Source organism: Melospiza melodia, unplaced genomic scaffold, assembly GCF_035770615.1.
Source record: "Melospiza melodia melodia isolate bMelMel2 unplaced genomic scaffold, bMelMel2.pri scaffold_47, whole genome shotgun sequence".
Lineage (NCBI taxonomy): Eukaryota > Metazoa > Chordata > Aves > Passeriformes > Passerellidae > Melospiza > Melospiza melodia.
Genome location: NW_026948793.1, coordinates 1,941,447 through 1,960,560, shown reverse-complemented (window position 1 = coordinate 1,960,560; position 19,114 = coordinate 1,941,447).

Genomic DNA, 19,114 nt, shown 5'->3' with positions numbered 1-19,114 from the left:
GGTGTGCATGTTTCAGGAAAGTGATTCCTCACACACCCAGCACTGAAATAAAGTAATGCCTCTTTTCTCACACTGAGCTGGCAGTGTGGATTGGGCCCTGCTCGGTAACCTTCATTTTGGTCATTTCTATTGAAGCATAAAGAATGGTTGAAATGAAATCTTTTCCAGCTGTTTCCCTTTGGTTTACCTGTTTGAGGGTTAAAATTGTGTGCTGCAGGTGTGCTGGGTGTGTGCAGAGCAGTGCAGCCCCAGAAACCCCTTGGCTTGCCCACAGGTTGTCATGCCTTGTTGCCAGGTGTGCCCAGCTGTGGCAGGAGAAGGAGCCCGCAGCGCAGTGGGCACCGTGCCCTGCCCAGCCGGTGCTCTCTGGCACAGAGCAGCAGCAGCGCCAGCACCATTCAACCCGCTCCCTCCTTGGCTTCCCCTGGCACACAGAAGCCTCTGGAAATCAGCGCTGCCAGTGGCGTTCCCAGCTTGGAGCAGCTGCTGCTGGTGGGCAGATGCTGCCAGTTCGACTGCTGCCAAAGGGAAAGAGAGGCAGAGATGTACACGCACCGGAGCCCTGGGCATGTCCAATAAAGGTGCAGATATGTGGGGAGATTTGTTAGGAAACATTTCAGCTGTGATGCCAACAGTGGCCTCTCTCCTGGTTCTGTGTGTTCTGGACGAGTAATGCAATGGTTGGCTCTGACAATTAAGAAGCAGATGTTATGTGGATGTTCAAATGTGTAATGATGGTATTGTAATATATCCTCCCATAGTCCTCTTTCCAGTCCCTCTTGTAACAGCCTGGGTAGTCAGGGCATTTGGGGAGGGCTGGCTTGTGACCAGCAGGCAGGGTGTAACAACACCTGACCTCCAGTCAGGATGCAAGAAAGTCATCTCCACCAATGGACAGCAGAGAAAGAGTTGACTGACAAAACTTTTGGAGGGGCTAAGGGTATAAAAGGCAGAACATCCTTTTTGTAGATGAGAACGTGGCTACTAGTCACAGAGACTTCCAATGCTGCAATTTTTCCTTATTCAGTCCTTTGTTAAGGTTTACTAAACCTTTAAAATGTTAAAAGTGAGAGTCATTTCTCACATGTGCAATGCTGTGGGCCATTGTCTTGGTCTGGTTTCATTTGCTTGGGTCCCATCTGAGTGCTCAGCTGGGGTACAGGCTGTAGGTGCTTGAGGCACTCTTGGAGTTCCTCTTGGATCCTTGAACAACACGGTTCGGCCCATGAGGGGAATTTGTGCTGCTTTGTGACAGAGAAGAACTTCCCAGGCTCTTTTGTGTTTGCTGTAGGGAAGGTTGATTATTGCTTTGCATAAATTCACAGATCAACATGCTTTGTGATGCTTTTCTTTGTCATACTTTGCTTTGTGATGTCACGGCATGGTTGCCACATCGTTGTGGTGACATCAGAAGGTTGCCTTGGTGCACAGAAGGCCTGAGTGTCAGAGCAGCCTTGCTCACATCAGGAGAACCCTCCTGCTTGGAGCATTGGTCAGTGGGTAGTTGCACTCTGAGAGGCCATTTGTTTTTCTAGTGTTGGAGAAGACTGGCACAGCTCTGGGAATATGATCCACCATCTGGCCACAGCAGCTTTTGCTGCTTATGGTGTTTGTTTTTCCGCGTATTACGTTACACACTTTGCACGTAAGTAGAGTTTTCCATTCTACTTAGGTTAGGGTGTATCCTAACCTGGCTTTTGTATGTCTTCCTCCTGGTGGCTGAGTTTCTGATTTTGAAAGAGAAAGAGCATTAGGATGCCACTGGTGTGGTAAAGCTCCTGTCATGACGTTCAGCTAAAAAGGGGGTGTCTGTAGCCACAGGGGCAGCATTTGCAGGGGAACCTGCAGGGCTTCTGTTCCCTCCAGGGGAGAGTCTGTGGCAGCAGAGTCTGCCATTTCCTCAGTTTGCTGGGACAAGCAAGACACCTTTGAGATTGTAGACTGGCAGAGCTTCTTGGAAGGCCTTCTAAAAACTCTGCAGTTGTTCCCAGAATTCAGAGAAAGCTTATTTCTTTTTAAATTTTATCATGAAAGGATTTTACTGTCTAACTTGACCTTTTTCAAAGTACTAAAATAGTGATTCCCTTTGCAAGGAAATGCAAACTCCAAAGCAGTGAGTGTCTGCCACAGCTCAGGGGGATTTTAGGGAAGCTTTTCTGAGCAACTGTTTCAAGCAAGTTAATGAGAACCGGTGCATGCAACTGATTAAAAAAAAAAAAAAAGAACCTCAAGGAGAGGATTTCAGAAGCTGTTTTATGTCTTTGGTAGAACAGGAGCACTGAGTGTTAAAGAACAATTTGCATTTTCTTGGTCATATTTGTATTCATTTACTGGCAAAACAGGCCAAATTGTACGCACAAGCAAGAATATTGTCCTGATCCCTTGCTGGCTGTGTGAATGAAATGTGTCTGCTGGAGGGATGTTGTGAAACGGGAAATCATCTCTGGGTTGACTTGTTCTGTGGGATTCAGCAGCCCAGGCAGTTTTCTGACAGCATCTGGTTCATTTTCCCTTCCCACTACAGGTCACCTGAAGCGTGTATTCAGCAGTGCTGAAGATCCTGAGGTGAGTGAGAAAGGAACATTTCATGCTCCTGGTGTTTAAGAATTGTGGAGCAAGCTGAGAGCTTGGCCAGTAGCAACAGAGTGTAGAGAGCCAGCTAGGAAGGCTGAAAGAAAATCCATTTTCATGCCTGAAGAAAAATAACAAAGTGCGAAATGGATATTTTAAATTTCTATATCAGAGCCTTGAAGAACTACAAACCTAGTTTTGAAGAGAGAACCTTGCTTGCTGACAGCAGAAAGGGTGGAATATTTACATAGGAGCAATTTCCTGTACAGTTGAATTAGACCATTTTAATTTAGTCAGAGTCCCTTAGAATTCTATTCCTATCAAACTTTATGATATCTACTTAGAAGATGTCGTTGTAGAACAGGAAGGCCATCTTGCAATGGTGCCTGCAGTATCTGAAGTGCAATGGGCACCTTTGTGGCTGGGGAGCTGCGTGGGCCCAAAGGACGCAGGGCTGGCGGCCGTGAGCAGCTGAAGATGAGGCAGCGTGGGGCCAGGGGGCCAAGAAGGCCAAGGGCACGGTGGCTGTGCCAGCAGCAGTGGGGCAGCAGGAGCAGGGCAGGGAGCGTGGCCCTGTGCTGGGCAGCGCTGCGGCCACAGCTGGAGTGCTGTGTGCAGCTGTGGGCCCTGGGAAGCAGAAAGTCATGGAGGGGCTGCAGCGTGGGCACAGAGGGACAGGGGAGCTGGGCAAGGGGCGCAGCACAAGGCCAGGGAGGAGGTGCTGAGGGAGCTTTAGCCTGGAAAATGGGGGCTCCTGAGGGACCTTCAGGCAGACTTCCATAGATCCCTGCCTTGGATCCATAGAGCCAATGCTCAGCACAAGGGCTGTTTCCCTGCCAAACATCCCTTCACTGCATCCAAGTGCTTTAGACACTGGAGTGGGTAACACTTTCATATTTTGTTTGTTCATTTGTTTGTTTGTTTGCTAGAAGGGGAAGCCTTGTGTAATTTCTCCTTCTCCAGGGAGCTTTTTCTCAGTCTTATCTGCCCTTTTCCAGCACTGGCAGAAACGCATCACTTTCAGGTTTACAGCTCCCGTCTCTTTTGGCAGCCCAGGGAATCAGTGTGTGTTGTGTTTGGGAACTGAGCAGGAAATCAATGCCCTTGCATTCCAGCTGTTGCTCAGAGATTAGAGGAGCTGGGAGGGGCTGGGCTGCATTTCTGATTCCAGCCACTTCAGCACCATCAGTGTGGTCGAGTCCAAGAGAAGAACTTGTCGAGCACAGATGCACAAAGAGTGCAGTTCCCAGTGCAATGCTCTGGGTCTGATTGCATTTCCATAAGGACCAACACGCTCCAGATTCCCCAAGAGTGTGGGTTACTGAAGCAACAGGAGAGCAAGTTCAGGATGGCTGCTGATTGGGGCACTGCTACCGAGTGCTGATGTGTGTAGCGACAGAAAGGACAGTATTGATTCAGGGTGACTCCCACGTGGCGAATAATGTGCTTTGACTCTATGATTTAGAAGGTTAAACAAATGCTTTCTTAACTATGTTATATTACACTAGTACTATATTAAAACTATACTATAGAGATACTATACTAAAAAGCTACTAAAGAAAAACTCGTGACTGTCTCCAGACAGTTACAACACAGATTTTATCTTATTAGCTAATCAAGCTAAACAACTATCACTAAAATCCACTTAACAAATCACTTTCAGTAAACAATCACTATAACACATTCTACATGTACTAAACAACAAGAACAGCCAGTAGAGATAATTGTTTTCTCTTCTTCTCTAAGTTTCTCACTACCATCCTTTAAAAAAAACCTAGGAGAGAGAGAGGAACTATATATCTCTGTATTCAAAGAATGTAAATGCCCCAGCACAGTAAAGAGAGATTAAAAAAGTGAGATCTGTCTATCTGTCTGTCTATTGAATCTTCCTGGCTCAGCTCCAAACCAGTGGAAGATGCAAAGCTCACCTAAAGGCATCCTTTCAGGAGAGGAGTAGAGACAAGTTCCATTGACTGATCCTGAGCAGGCAGAGATGTTTCCCCCTCCAGAGATGGTTGTTTTTTCGCCTCATGTTTTCCTCCTCCAGCCTCTTGTGCCCTGAAGCCTTCTTTTTATCCTTTAAATTTTTGCATGTCCTAAGGGAGTGGAACTATCCCATGCTGTAGCTGGGGTCTGGTGACTTTGCTCATACATGACACATGGTTTGCATTACATGACACATGGTTTCCTACGCTGGCATCCCCAGGGCTGTGTAAGTGCATTCGTTAATGGGGCCTTATGAGAAACTCTGTTAGTGCTGGTCAGAATTCTCCGTTGACAAAAGAGGGAAAAGAAACACCTTGGTCCTCCTCCATATAATGAGGTGGCCATAGGGGTTCTCTGACTTCCATCAGAGATCTTTGCATGCATCCTTATCTCCTGAATGACCCGGTTTTCTAACGAGAGTGTGGATGTCAGGAGGGAGGAATGCTGGTGCAGGCCTGGAGAGAATGTGAACTCCAGAAGTGTCTCTCACAAGGAGTGAGCTCACCCAGGAAGCCCCTGCAGAGCCAGGATGGAGCTGTGGGACAGGGCAGGGTGTCAGTCACTACTGAGAGACAAACAGGACATGGCAGAAGCAGAGGGAGGCTCTCACCAGACCCTTGAGAAATGCCACCCCTTCCCTGTCAGCTGCCTGAGAGGCTGCTGGAGCTTCAGTCCCAGATGGTCCCTGATTGTAGGGCCAGGGTCACTGTGGAATCTGTGCCTCCCCTTGGGCAGAGAACGACCCGGGAGAGCAGCAGCACAGTGCTTTGGGAACGTGTGAGCCCAGCAGCCTTTGAGTCTTGGCCCACAAAGGGCGTATGGGAAGTTGAAACCCATCTTCTCTTGCTTTCTGTGCAGGTGCTTCTAGAGAAAGAGCAGGAGCACACTGCCTCATCTGAGATGCCATGCCAGACTCAGGGAGAGCTGTTCCCTGCCCGAGAGCAGGAAGAGCAGCTCAGGCAGCAGGTGGAAGAGCCACAGGAGAATGGCCAGGTAAGCCTGACTGGCCAGGGCACAGAGGGAAGGGCAGGGAGAGGGGCATAAACCAGAGCTCTTGGGACTGAGGAGGCCAGGAGTCCCACAGGCACTGGAAGGACAGAGCCTTGGAATCTGCAGAGATCAGCCCTGGGACAGGATGGTTACAGTGGAAACAGAGCTGAGTGGAAAAGCAGAAAGAAGGGGCTGAATAAATATGATTTTGAGGCTAAAAGAGGGAAAAGCTGAGCTTGATGGCAGCTCTCAGTCACTTGCTCTGCTTTTGTGTGTACAGAACATCAAGGCAGAGCCACAAGCAGAGCTGCTTGAAGCTCAGAGTACCATCATGGCAGTGAAGAGGAGGAATGAAGACATCCAAGAGGAGAAGAATCTCCCTATGCAGAGGAGCAATCAACAAAAACAGGTGAATGAAGGAATGGCAGCCACTCCACTCATGAAAGAGAGTGCTTTCCATTGTTGTTTACAGAAAATTGATGAACAGATGGAGGCACAGCTGCAAGAAACTGAGACTAGGATAAAGACAAGGAAGAAGAGGCTAGATGAAAAAATTAAAATCATCAAAGAGAAAATGAATCACCTCCTTCAGGAGCAAAAGGCTCTAGAAAAGCAAGTGAAATAGCACTAGGCACTGCCGTCACCCAAGGGTGGTTTCAGCCTGCCCTGCCTTTCCAGTGCAGAGCAGCAGGGGTGGGTGATGCCTCTGAGGGCCATCCTGATGAGGTCTCTGTCAGAGCTGCTCTCAGGGACACTTCCTGCTCTGCTGGATCTCAGCTGATGCTCTAGACAGTGGCATTACTCCTTTGGCCATTTAGCCAGCAGTCATGCGAATGAACTCCTGCTGGCTTCTTCCAGGTGACCTTGTTTCTTGAGGTGTTTTTGCAGATGAACATGGTCACTCACATAGATTTGGAATATGAGCTACAAGCTGTCTGTATTCCTTGCTAATCTGCTCCTGTCCTTTACTTTCTTCCCAGTCGATGACTCCTGGCTGACGGGGACAAGCTGTAGTCTCTGACTGCTTTGTTCTGTTTGACTTGAGGTGGAAGTGTCGCCATCCTACCTGGCAGCCTGCAGAGAGTTCCAGCAAATGACGGGCAGCCAAGAGCCCCGAGGCTGGCATGAGGCCCAGGAACTGACCCATCCAGAGATGCTGCAGGATAAGCACATCCCGAGGAAGGTGCAGAAAAAGAGAATTTCATGGCAGGAGGTAGAATATTAGAATGAGGAGCTGCAAATGTATCTGCAGACCTAGGAGGGGGAAAGGAGTCTTTGGGAGAAGTGGAGCGGTCGTTGCTGCAGTCATCCTTCAGAACACGAAATTGGCTATGAACTCGAGTCAAACCAGCCTTTGGTTTTGACCATTTGGTTTCACAAGTGGACATCCAAAGCAATCCAGTTGAAGAGCTCTGCATGTGGCTGACAGCAGCTTCCTTAGGGCTTGCATTTCAAATGGCAATCTCTCTTGCATTTCAGGGCAATCTCTGCCACACCTTCCTGACATCAACTCATTTCTTGTCTCAGATCTACATCGACTTTGACACTGAAGCTGCTGCAGAAGCAGCAGTGCCATCCCAAGGAGCCTTTGCTCTCCAGCTGAAGAAGTGGAGCCTGAGCCCTTGGTTCACCTGCCGTGCTGACCCAGCTGCTGCTCAGCAACAGGAGATGGCGGGTGACTCCCTGGAGCAGCAGAGTACGTCTGGTATCTTTCTTATCTGAGGGACAGTGTGTTGTGTGCACGTGTCAGCACAGCTGTACCAAAGGGTTCTGCTCAGTTTAGTGTCACAGAAGTGCTGGCAGTGCTCCAAGGCAGCAAGAGAGAGCTCTGGGTGTTCCTGCTGCCTCTGAGGGCAGCTTAGACTGGCTGGAGTTTGCCTGGGTTTCCCTTCTCTCTCCCGAAGGCAGAAGCAGGGATTGTTCCTGGATCAGCAGAAGGCTGTGACTGCTTGAGTCCCAGCCACTGGCAGAAGCCCTGCTGAGATCAGTCTCTAGGAAAACACATGAAGCCCTTTGTGATTCTGCAGCACAACCCAATGAATCTGCTTCTTGCCCTTAACGGCTGCCAGTGCTGTGCTCTCAGATAAAATCTGGTAGGGTTGAGAACACAGCGCACTGGATTCTGTGTCTACCATCACCTGTTGGGACAAAAAGGGCACTGATCTGCGCCTCGGCGTGGCTGATCTCAAAGCCCATCCTGTTGTGTCCTGAATGGGGGCAACAGCTTGTCCAGGGCTCAGGCTGACTCTGGCTTCTTCCAATCAGTGCCTGTCAGTGCTCATGCTTGGGCTTTGCCAGCCTTGTTGTGGTCGCTGCCCTGCCCCTGAGGGCTGTGGGAATGCAGAGGCTGGAGCCTTCCTTAGCTGGGAGGGTCCCGCTGCTGCCCGGCTGCTGCAGCGCGGAGCTGCCTGAGGCAGCAGCCCCTGCTCTGGGCCGGCTTCTGCCTCGCACGGCCTGGACTCACAAGAGGGTCAGCATCTCCTCTGGGCAGCTCTCTGTGTCACAGGGACGCCTGAGGAGCACTGCTGTCCTCTGTGCCCGTGCCCGCCATGCCAAGTTGGGAAGATGGGGACGTGTGCGGTGCCGAGAGGGTGAGTGCAATGGGAGCGACTGAGCCGCGCTGTCAGGGTGAAGAGAAGCGGCGCGGTTCTTCACGCGGGGCACGGGCAAGGGCGTCTGTGAGCTCAGCCTGCTCATAAAGGGTGAGGGTCCTGATGCTGAAAGCCCCGTGGGGATCGGTTCTAGCATGAGCTGCTCTGGTTTACAAACACAGAGGCATTCTTCTGGCAAACTGCTGCAAGGTGGAAAAGATGGGAACACTTGGCAATATTCCTCCTGTTCTGGACTTGGCATCTGTTCAGAGGAATTGATTCTACATGTCCAGGTGCATTTAATCTTAGCAAGTAGGAAACCTTTTCTAAATCTCACAGTGTTTATTCCCAAGAAAACAAAGGCACTGTTAGTTCCAGCTCTCCTTAATGTTTCTAGATGACAAACTTACTTGCCTAGGTAGGTATTCTCTTCTGGTCTCAGTGTCCTCTGAATGTATCTCCCTGTGCTTCCCTGTGTGCCTGCTGTCAAGAGGTCTCTCCCTTCAAAGGATGCTAGATATCAGTCTCTGTGACAGCCACTTGTGCTGTGGGCCTGCTGTTCTTTTCTTGGTGTTCCAGTTGCTGTTCCTGTTGTTGTTAGCCAGCTGTCCACCAAGGAGGCTCAGAGCTCCAGACAGTGGGGCTGCCTTTTGTATCTCCTAGAAGCTGGGATCTCTGCTTTAAAGTGAACATCTTGCATTTTGTTTCCCTCAGGGAGAATGGTGAAGATGGAAGGTCCTATTCTAAAATACATTGAACTGGAAAATATTGGCAGTGGGTGAGTCCAAGCAATGTTAATGGTACAAAACTATGCATCAGATGTTTTGCTGGTGGAATAGGTATCAAGTGTGAAGTCAGACAAACTGCAAATGTGTTCAGGCACTGGGCTTAGATTGTCAGTGCTGATCAGAATTTCTAGGTGTGCTCAGAAGGCATTGTCAAAGACATCTTCATGCTTCCAGTGTCCTGCAGGCATTTACAGCAGAGATCTCCTGTGTGGGCTGGCTTTCACTGCAAGATCTAAATGGCTTCTCCTTTCTCTGCTTCTGTTTTTTTCTAGGAGTTTTGGAGACGTTTATAGAGCGCTCGACACTGCCACAGGAGGAGAGGTAAATATTAACAGCCCCTGCAGACTCTGCTGCACTTGAGGGCTTTCCCCTCTGGTGTGAGCTGTGACTGGAGCTTTGGGCAGAGCTGTGCTGAAAAGGCACAAGAAGCACAGACTGGTGCCAGCCCACAAAACACATTTGGGACTTTGTCCTCCTCAGCTGCCGGAAGGAAGGCATGGAGGGCAGCGGCTCCTTTCAGAGAAGGACGCGCTCACTCGCTCTCCATTGCTAAAACAAAGGTGGTGCCTTTGAGCATCTCACTGCTCTTTGGGGCTATAGCTTCAGAGTCCTGAATTCTCATTTCTGGCTGCCAGCAAATCCATCTGAAAGTTACTGTAGTTCCTTAGCCACCTGCAGTGCTGCACTTGGGAACTGCACATAGGGAGAGATCTGCAAGGCGTCCCTGAAAGCCCTAAGCCCTGCCCATAGCCCAAGATGTATCCACAGATTATTAAGGCATGGATTACTTCTTCTGAATCCCAAGCCAAGCAGCAGAGAGTGTGGTCAGAGGTTTGTGCGTGATAACTGAGACACCGCTGTTACCATGTGGTCAAGGCAAAATGTCAGTGGCCCCACGTGTCCTGTAACTGGCTCTCAAGGGAGCAGAGAAATGGGCTGTTGGAATGTCAGTTCCTAATTACTGCAGTGGCTGATCACAAGGCAGTTTGGCACAGCTCAGCTGTGTCATTGCAAAATCACTCGCTCCATGTGCCTTGTGGTCTCGTGCCACCAACCTCTCAAGTTACTGATTTTCAATGTCATTTTAGGTGGCCATAAAAAAAATACAGCTTCAAGGACTGAGGAAGGAGGAACTAAAAGTAAATGAACTCATGGTCATGAAGGTGAATAGAAATCCCAACCTGGTCAACTGTTTAGACAGGTGAGTTGTGTTTTTTTCCCATGAATGTTTGTTCACATATTGCAAACATGCAAGTTAAAATCCCACTTTGGTCACTGGCAGAAAATAGAGCTGTAATTATTGGCTAATTATTATTGCTCTTTTCATCTCAAGTGGGTGGGAAGAGATTGCATTTTGTCTGCATGAGTCTTCGCTGGCACATGGTATTTGAAAATTGTTCAAAAACCCGGATGAGTCGTGTCTTACTAAATCAATGATCTCTATATTCACAGCCACCACTTTGTTTTGGAGCTTGATTTTTTTCAAGTGTCTTCTTCTGTCCAGGTAAACTAACAAGGATTTCCCTTGGATTGTTGCCACTGGTTTTCATTGCCATGCATGCCAGGAAGATTAGGTGCTTTTTTCCAGAAACACCATGCCTGACACGTTTTTTATCTGGGCTGTTTCTAAACTGCACATTTTGCTTACTGCCCATCTAAGACATCTCCTTTTTTGCAGCTGTGCCTTTCTCCTTGAGACTGCACAGATGGCAAACAATGCACAGCCAAGAGGAAATGTCTATTCCTTTTTTTTGTCTTTGTCTCAAAGGGACCTGAAAAGAAGAATCAACCCATGTTTTCCAAACAGCAACCTAGCCATGTACATTCATCTCCACGCCCTTGTTTTCCCTCTTTCAGCTACCTTGTGGGTGAGGAATTGTCCCTGATTATGGAGTACATGGATGGAGGCACTCTGAGCAATGTCATCAGCCAGACCTACCTGTCGGAAGATGAGATGGCAGCCATCAGTCGGGAGGTCCGCAATCTCATCTGTGTTTCCAGGGGCTTGGGCAGCATTGTCTGGGAAACAGGGGCTCAGAGCTGGAGTGATTTCCTGTGCCAAGCTTTGTTTCTGTGTTGCTGGTATGCTATGGGCAAGTAAAAGCATCTCAAGGGAAAGGCCTGCCAGTGCCTCTGCACTCCCTGTACTCAGTGCCAGTACTCTTATCTCCTGCTGTAATATTCTCGCTCTGTCTCTTGTATTTTTATTTGCTGTTCTCCACCTTGCCTCTCTAAACATTTGCCTGGAGTCTGTCTTCACTGCATTCCTTGCCTGTAAAAGCAAAGGAGCTGGTGGCAGGATTTGAAATGACCAGCAAAGAAAAAAGACTCATTTCTCATAGTCCTCAGCTGAAAAGAATAAAAGTGCAGCCAAAAATGCTCTTTGCTTCCACAAAGTGACTGGTGTGATACTTCTAAGCCTGTGCTGAGGCCAGCAAGAAAATCTTTTCCATGCAGCCTCCCACCCAAAAGTGATCCACTAAACACCAAAGGGAGGGACTTTTCCTTTCAAAACCCCTCCTTTGTCCTCTGCATGGAAAAAGCACGCCCACTGCAGCAGGAGTCGTCCTGGCTGGTTTGCAGGGGACAGCCTACAACAGCAGGTCCTGTTGCTCTTTCAAAAGCTGACATGCCTTTCCTCAGAAAGGTCCTGCTCTGCAAGTGTTGGAGCAGCAAGCTCTTCCTCTCAGTGGCCATTACTGTTCTGCCCTTACTCCCCATTCCCCTGGAGAGGGAATCTTTTAGATTCTTTGTTTCCTTTCTTTTGTGATGAAATCACATCACTCATTTTTGCCCTCCTCTTTCTGTTTTCTCTCTCAGTGCCTGCAAGGACTGGATTTTCTTCATTCAAACCATGTCATCCACCAAGATGTGAAGAGCAGCAACATCCTTCTCAGAACTGATGGTTCTGTAAAGCTGGGTCAGTATATTCTTGGTCAGGTGCAGCGTTCCAGGGATGTGGGTGTGGGGCTGCTTGGAGTGACTGCCAGCTCCCCAAAAATGGTGCTGGTGGCAGTGCAGGGACCCCAACTGCGAGCTGAGGGCACAGTTGCAATGTGCACAGAGGTATAAGGAACCACAAGCAGTCAAGAGTGGCCTTGCTCTGTGTGTGTCCCTTCCAGACAGAGGGAGCTACAATCTAAAGCTTCAGGGGAATGAAGTCCACTGCTGTGAGGAGCATTAAGAAACCTGGGATTTTTTGGAAGTGGCCAATTCCATACTCCCTTGGCTAAAGCCCCAAGGAAATCGAGCATGGACAGTTCTCCAGGAGATCCAACAGCACATTGTTAGCCTGAGAGTGGGAAATTCAGTTGCTTGGTTTCCTAACTGGAGCTGGCTTTCATGGTTTGCTGTTTTCTCCACAGCTGACTTTGCCCTCTTTGCTCAGCTCAGCCCTGAGCAGGGCAGACGGAGCTCCGTGGCCGGCGCTGCTGGGTGGCTGGCGCCTGAAGTGGTGACAGGCCAACCATGTGGCCCCAAAGTGGACATATGGTCTTTGGGAATCGTGGGCATCGAAATGGTGGAACGAGAAGTTCCTTCCTGGAATGCAACGCCTGTCTTGGTAAGGTGCAAATACTCACTGATCCCACTGTCTTTCTCACCTGTCCCGTGTTCTGTGTGCCATTGGACAAAATCCCATTGCCATCTGCTGGCACCACTTCCACCAAGGTCCCCTTCTAAAAATGCCCCTGTAGCACAGCAGCATCTGCTGTAGCTGTGGTTGTATCAGAAAGGGAAGTGGCAGTTCAGAAACCTAACCAGTTCAGAAACCTGCCATTTTGGCCTCCAGCCATGCCTGACATTGCCCACTTGTTTTGTGAACAATGTTGGAAGTCTGTTTCTGAAGGACAAGAATTTTTCAGTGGACAGGGTAGACATGTGATAAACATCCTGAGAAATGGAGGTTAGACCTTCCCAGTTTCAATTTTATAGAAAACATAGGAAAAAAGGAAAAAGAAAACTAAACAAAAAAGGAAAAGAGAAAAAAACCTACTACCAAAGCAATGCCCAAGCAGTTCTGCTTGCTTTTTCATTTTTTAAATGCAGCTCTTCTCTTCCATTCTGTAGCATCTTTTCCAAATCCCGTGGTCGTTGAAACTTTCAGGCTTTCAAGTCATCTGTACATTGTTCAGTCATGTGTGTGGGTGGCCAGGATAAGTGTAGGATATGTTTATCTCCGACTGCAGTTAGAATTGTTTGCCAAACCCTTGGCTGTTTCTGGGTACTTTAACAAGTTGATGAGCTTGCAGGCAGGTGCCTGGGCTGGGATCCACCGTGGGCAGTTGACACCGGTGCTGTGTTTCTTTACCTCAGGAGCAGGGCCATCCCTGGCCTGCACAGTTCTAATGACAGGGAGGGCTCCATCTCCCCATCATGGCCAGTGGCTGAGCTCAGCTGAGAGTCAGGATAAAACCCTCTTTGTCACCTCTGGTGATGTGGGAAAAGGACAGAAAGCCGCATCAATTATTTGTACACAAGGGGAGTGCATTGCCATTTCTGGCTTTGAAATTCTCCTTTGGGTTAAAGAGGATAATAGCAAAGTCTCTTTGGTCACCATCTATTTCAGTGCCATGAGCACAGAGTTATCATTACAGTGGTGGGCATTTTTATGGAGACTCCAAGACCTCTTGCCACTGTTATTTTTGTCTATTTGAGATGGATTCTGCAAGTTGAGGTTTGAATAGTTCCAAGTCGGTGTCTTATGTTTCTAAATACCATCTTGCAAAAGCAGAATGAGCTCTCTCCCTCTGACTTGTCAGCGTGTTAAGGGCTTGGTTCCACATGAACCACACTGGATAAACATCAGCCAATGTCTTGCCAATCTACACTGTAATTCCTTGGCCTGAGGAGTATCAGAAAGACCTGCTGAGTTCCACGGACACTGTCAGCTGCATGGAAGTGAGCATCCTTGGCCTTGCTGAAGAAACTGGAGCTCAGCTTAGGTTAGATGCTCTTGAGCAGGAGAAAGGCTGGAATCGTCAAGCGTTTCCAGAGGCCTGCGTGCCCAGAGGGACTGAGTTCTGGGGAGCAGCTGGATGTTTCTGCACATCATGGAAGGGGACTGCCAGACAGCTCAAGCCTCACCACAGGCAAACACTCCCCAGCTCTTCTCAGGCAACATTTGCTTTGGGTTTCAAGTTTTCCCACTTGTCTGTCTGTGAAGATGCCCCTCAAACACAAGGCAAGCCTCTCAGAAGTGGTGTTACATTTCCAGAAATGAAGAAAAGAAGCCCAAACACAAGAAAGTTGCTAAGGCACTGGTTTTTAGAGAGGAACGTAACCCCCTGTGCAGTTTCTTCTCACTAAGAAACGTTCCTGAAACCTGGGCATGAGGGTGTAAAGGCCACAGAGTCTCTTCTGCTTCTTGTGCAGTGCTGCTGAAACACTCAGTGACCGTGTTTCTCTCCTAGCCCAAGCCACATTCTGCCCGTCGCCAAGCCAGAGCCTGGTGATGTGGAGAGCCTGCCAGAACCTCCCATTTGTTTCCTGGCACTTTCTGGGATGGACCTACCATTCATGCATTCACTTGAGTGGCCAAAGGAGTAGAGGGTGACCATAGGGATGGAACCTCTCCTTCTGATTTGACCATGAAAGGTTTTACTTTTCCATGTAAGGAAAGCAGAAATTTTCAGACTGCTGAGAGACAGAGCTGCAGGTGGCTCCTGTGTGTCCAAGCAGGCATTTTCATCCCAGTACATTTGTGCATGGATCTTAATGTATCTGTGTTGAAGCTGAGATTCCAAAGATTTGTTTCCTTACCTGAGGAATACCTGGTGGATTTCCTTTCTTTTTTTCCAATTCTCATTCTTTTCAAGAACAAAGCAAAAAGATTGATTCGTTTTGTTTTATGGCAGCTGTGCTTAAGGGACCAAGAAGCACTGCAGAAATACTTTTCATGTATTAACCCTTGGATAGAGTAGAGTTAGTATAGCAAAGTCCTTCTTCCAAAACACCTCTCAAGCTGGTATGAATCGTCAGGGAAGGAAATGTGCTTGTGCTGATGTAGTTCCCACTAACTAGGTCAGTCAATGAAATCAGCTGCCAAGGCAAGATCTGTGGGATGTTGGAGAGGCTGTGCATCAGGGTTTGGGTTTTTGGTTGGTAAAGGAAAGTAATCTCTGGGTCTGTGCCAGGGCAGAAACTGCCACTGCAGAGTGGAGCTTAATCAATGGGATCTGGGAAAGCAGTGACAGATGGGAAAGAAGCAGGTAGAGCCTGGTGTCTCCTTTTTCCCCAGCCCCAACTCCTGATAGCCACAGGAGGAAGACAAAAGCTGAAGCAGCCCAACCTATTTTCATCCTGCCTGCGTGACTTCCTGAGCTGCTGCCTGCAGAGAGACGAGGCGCGGCGCTGGTCTGCCAAGGAGCTCCTGCAGGTAAAATGTGAAGGGGCTGCAGGTGAAACAGGCTCTGAGGGATGGGCTCCTCCTCCACTCAAGCCCAAGGCATCAGATGAGCCCCCTACCTCCTCACCTCCACTCTTGGTGCTCTTCAAATGAAAACAGTGAGGAATCCTAGACTGGGCTGGGCTGGCAGGGTCCTGTAAAGATCCTCTGGTGCAAGTGTCCTGCAATGAGCAGGGACCTATTTAAAGACATTAAGTTTCTCAGAGCCCTTTGCCACCGGAGCTGGAATGGTTGCAGGGATGGGGCTCCTACAAGCTCTTGGGGCAACCTGTGCCAGGGTCACACCATGCTCCGAGTAAACAAGATCCTATTTGTGTTAAAAAATATTCACCCCCATCCTATTGTAACTGGCCCTGTTAAAAAAGATGTCCTCCACTTTCCTCAAAGCCACTCTGAAGTCTTGGAAATTGGCAATAAAGTCTCCCTGGGGCCTGTTCTTCACAAAACTGAATAACTCCAGCTCTCCCTGCATTTCCTGACTCAGAGAGGTCCTCTGGCTGTTTCTGTCACCTTCTTTTGTAATTTGGTGGGGTGTTCAATTTTATGTAATGGCAAAAGAATTGAAGTAGAGCAATGCAGGGTACAGAGACATGAAATGGTGGTGGAGGAACCCAAGGAAGCCAGTCCCAGCCTAGGGGTCAGAGATTTGGCTGTGGGCAGGAGGGGCTGTGGGGGGCTCACTCTGAGGGGCCCTGGTTGGTGCCCCCCAGCCCACCCTCAGAGGTTTCTGCCATGCAAACAGGGACAGCTGGGAGGGACTTGGCCCAGCCCCATCTGCTGCCTGGCACGCTCAAGCAGACGGGAACTGTATCAGTGTTACTGCCAGGCTGTGTGGCAGAGAGGGAACTGCAGGGCCCAGTGCCACTGGGCTGGCCCTGCTGGGAAGGAAGGTGCCATCCAGCACACGAGGGGCAGGGCATGGAATGGTAGACACTGCTCTGTCTCCCTGTGGAAATCAGCACAGTGCCTGTCTTTCAAAGAGAGGGACCAGTGTGAGGCTTTGGAGTTTCCTGAAAAGTAGAAACTCCAAGGACAAAGAAAGCACCATTTCTAGAGCACTGGCAGGACAAAAATCTCAGCAAGATGAAGACACCTGGATAAATGGATGAGTGGGATTCTGGGCCAGGTTTGCCTGTGATGGCAAATTCCTGCACATAAAGTTGGAGGTGTAGATGGTCCTCTTCCTGTATCCTTCTAGGAGCCAGAGGAATCCTGTGAAGCACTGAGCTTGGAAAGTCATGGTCCATTGTTTTTTGTTGATTTGTTTATTTTCCCTTTGGGCAGCATCCATTTGTAACATTTGCTGAGCCTGCGTCCAGCCTGGTGCCGCTGATTGTTTCAGTGAAGAAGAGGAGGGAGACAAGAACGTGACAATCACATCAGGACCATTTATTCCTCAACCAGTTTAGAGTAGAATTGTAGGTTAGGACTAGGATTAGGATTAGGATTAGGATTAGGATTAGGATTAGGATTAGGATTAGGATTAGGATTAGGATTAGGATTAGGATTAGGATTAGGATTCAGGATAGGGTTAGGGTTAGGGTTAGAGTAGGATTGTCTAATAGGACTGCAGAGTAGGATTGGAAATGAATAAAGTTTCTGAAACCACACCTCACCTTGAAGATTCCCTTCCTTCTCACTCTGTGAATAAGCTCAAAAATTCCTTCTGAATTGTCTGTTGTTTCTTAAAGGTGACACAGTGTCTTTGGCATCGTGTCAAAGAGGGGAAGGATGTTCTTCATTCATCCTCTCCAGACCACACTGCCTTTGGAATATGGCCCACTGGTCTGTTTTTGGCCAGCTTTGGTACTTCTATTTGAGGCAGAAAGGGCAATGGCATTTGAAAGCAAAACCAAAAGAAGAATGAGGCATCCCAAACACCCTGTGCAGATGCAGGCCTTCAGCTGTGACTGGAGAGCATTTGGGCTCCTGCCACTTGGATTTGGATCCCTAAATGCAATAATCTCTTTGGCTGGAGGAAAGCCTTGCTCAAGTGAGAAAGCAGAAAGATCAGAGAGGGTGCTCGGGAAGGTCTCCTGTGGCGCAGAGCTGTCAGCGCCTGTGAGGTGAGAGCAGGCCCGGCCTTGCCCGGGCTGGAGCCCCAGCAGAGCCCCGGCAGAGGCCGGAGCAGCCTGAGCCCCGGCAGAGGCAGGCTGGAAGGAGGCCCTTGGAGCTGCAAGAGGCAGCAGCCGGGCCCTGGGTGCCTCTTGCTGGGAGCGGGCGAATCCTCCGCTCTCAGAGCCCAGGTGGCAGCTGGCTGCTGCCGAGGGGAAGCGCAGCCGTGCTGGGCACAGCCCGGCCTGGAGGCATTGGACGTCTGGAGTGTGCCCAGTGTGAAGGTCCACCCAAAATGAACGGGTGACGAATGATTTTTGGGTGCAAAAATAACCAACACAAGGCACAGGGGTTTTGCAGTAACAAATCAACAAGGTGTAGTTTTATTGATTATAACCACAGCTAAATATGCATTTGGTTGAGGGATCCGGGGAAGAGAAGGGTAAGACAAGGAAAAAAGGGAGGAAAGAAGGTCAGGGAATGGGGTAGAGCTACCAAAATGTGATGTCTTCGGGGTCCCGCCGCCGAAACTCGCTGGTACACGTCTTGGGGAGATCTCAAAGGACAGTCGGGCCGAACCCCAATATATATACTGTTCTTGGTTGGGGGAAGGTAACTGAAATTAGGTTTCCATGGAGGGGAGGAGTCCATTGTTTTCATGGCTGAATGCTCACAGGTACGTTAGGTTTTTCCCCCTCCCTGGGTTGGGAGGGAGTACAGTCCCAGTCTCTGGAAGGAGGTTGCCAGGGGGGTGCCATGGGGGTGCCATGGGGGTGTCAATAGGGTGCCAGAGGGGTTCTTGGTTCCTTGATGAGGGGATTCGCATCTCTGTTGGTCCGTCACGGTGGTTGAAGACAGGCAAGAGGGGTCTTCTCATGGAGCGGAGGGGAACCACCCCAGAGCTCAGTCCAGCCAGGTCAGGAGTTTGGAAGAAAGTCCAGTTCAATTGTCCAGAAAAGGGCAGCATGCCCCCTTCGAGTACAGCATGGCGTGTTCTGCAAACATCACTTGTGAACACACTAGATAAGCAGGAGACTTTCTTTCCCAACCGGCTCAGCAGCTTTAACCCTTTGGTAGTCTTTTCTCATGACAATTGTGAGGCAAAAAATGAAGGATTTTCGGATGGACTTCTACACCCAGGAGCAGAGAAAGGCCAAGGTCAGCCATGGGCTGCTGGTCTGGCTGAGGATTCCTCCTCTTCTGCCAGCTGCCCTGCAACTCCTGGCAAAGGCCAGCAGTGTGTGCAGCACTCTGGGCACCGGGGCAGGGAGCCGGGCTGCTCGGCAGGCTGGAGCACAGGGCAGCTCCTTCAGGCCCAGCAATTGTGCCAGGGAAGCGAGGCCAGCGTGAGGCAGGGACAGCTTGGCAGGGCCCATCTGCAGGAGCCAGCGCCTCACGCAGCTCTGGGAGGAAGCGCCTGCAATCCTGCAGTTCTGCACTGAGCCAGAGCAAAGGTGTGAGATTGAGACAGAGTAGGAATTTATTTTGAATTAGGTGAAGTGTTTGGAAGAGGTGAGGGGTCTGTGGGGCTAAAGTTGAAAGAAAAGCTGAATTTTAGAGACAATAAAGAGATAGAGAAAGAAAAACAGAAATGACTACAAAGTTAATCTGTTTTAGACTTAGAAATTTTTTTGATAAAGAAGAACTGGTGCTAAATGTCACGCAGAATGAATATGTATGAACTTATTTTGAAACTGCATGCATATGCATTTAGAAGGGAGATAAAA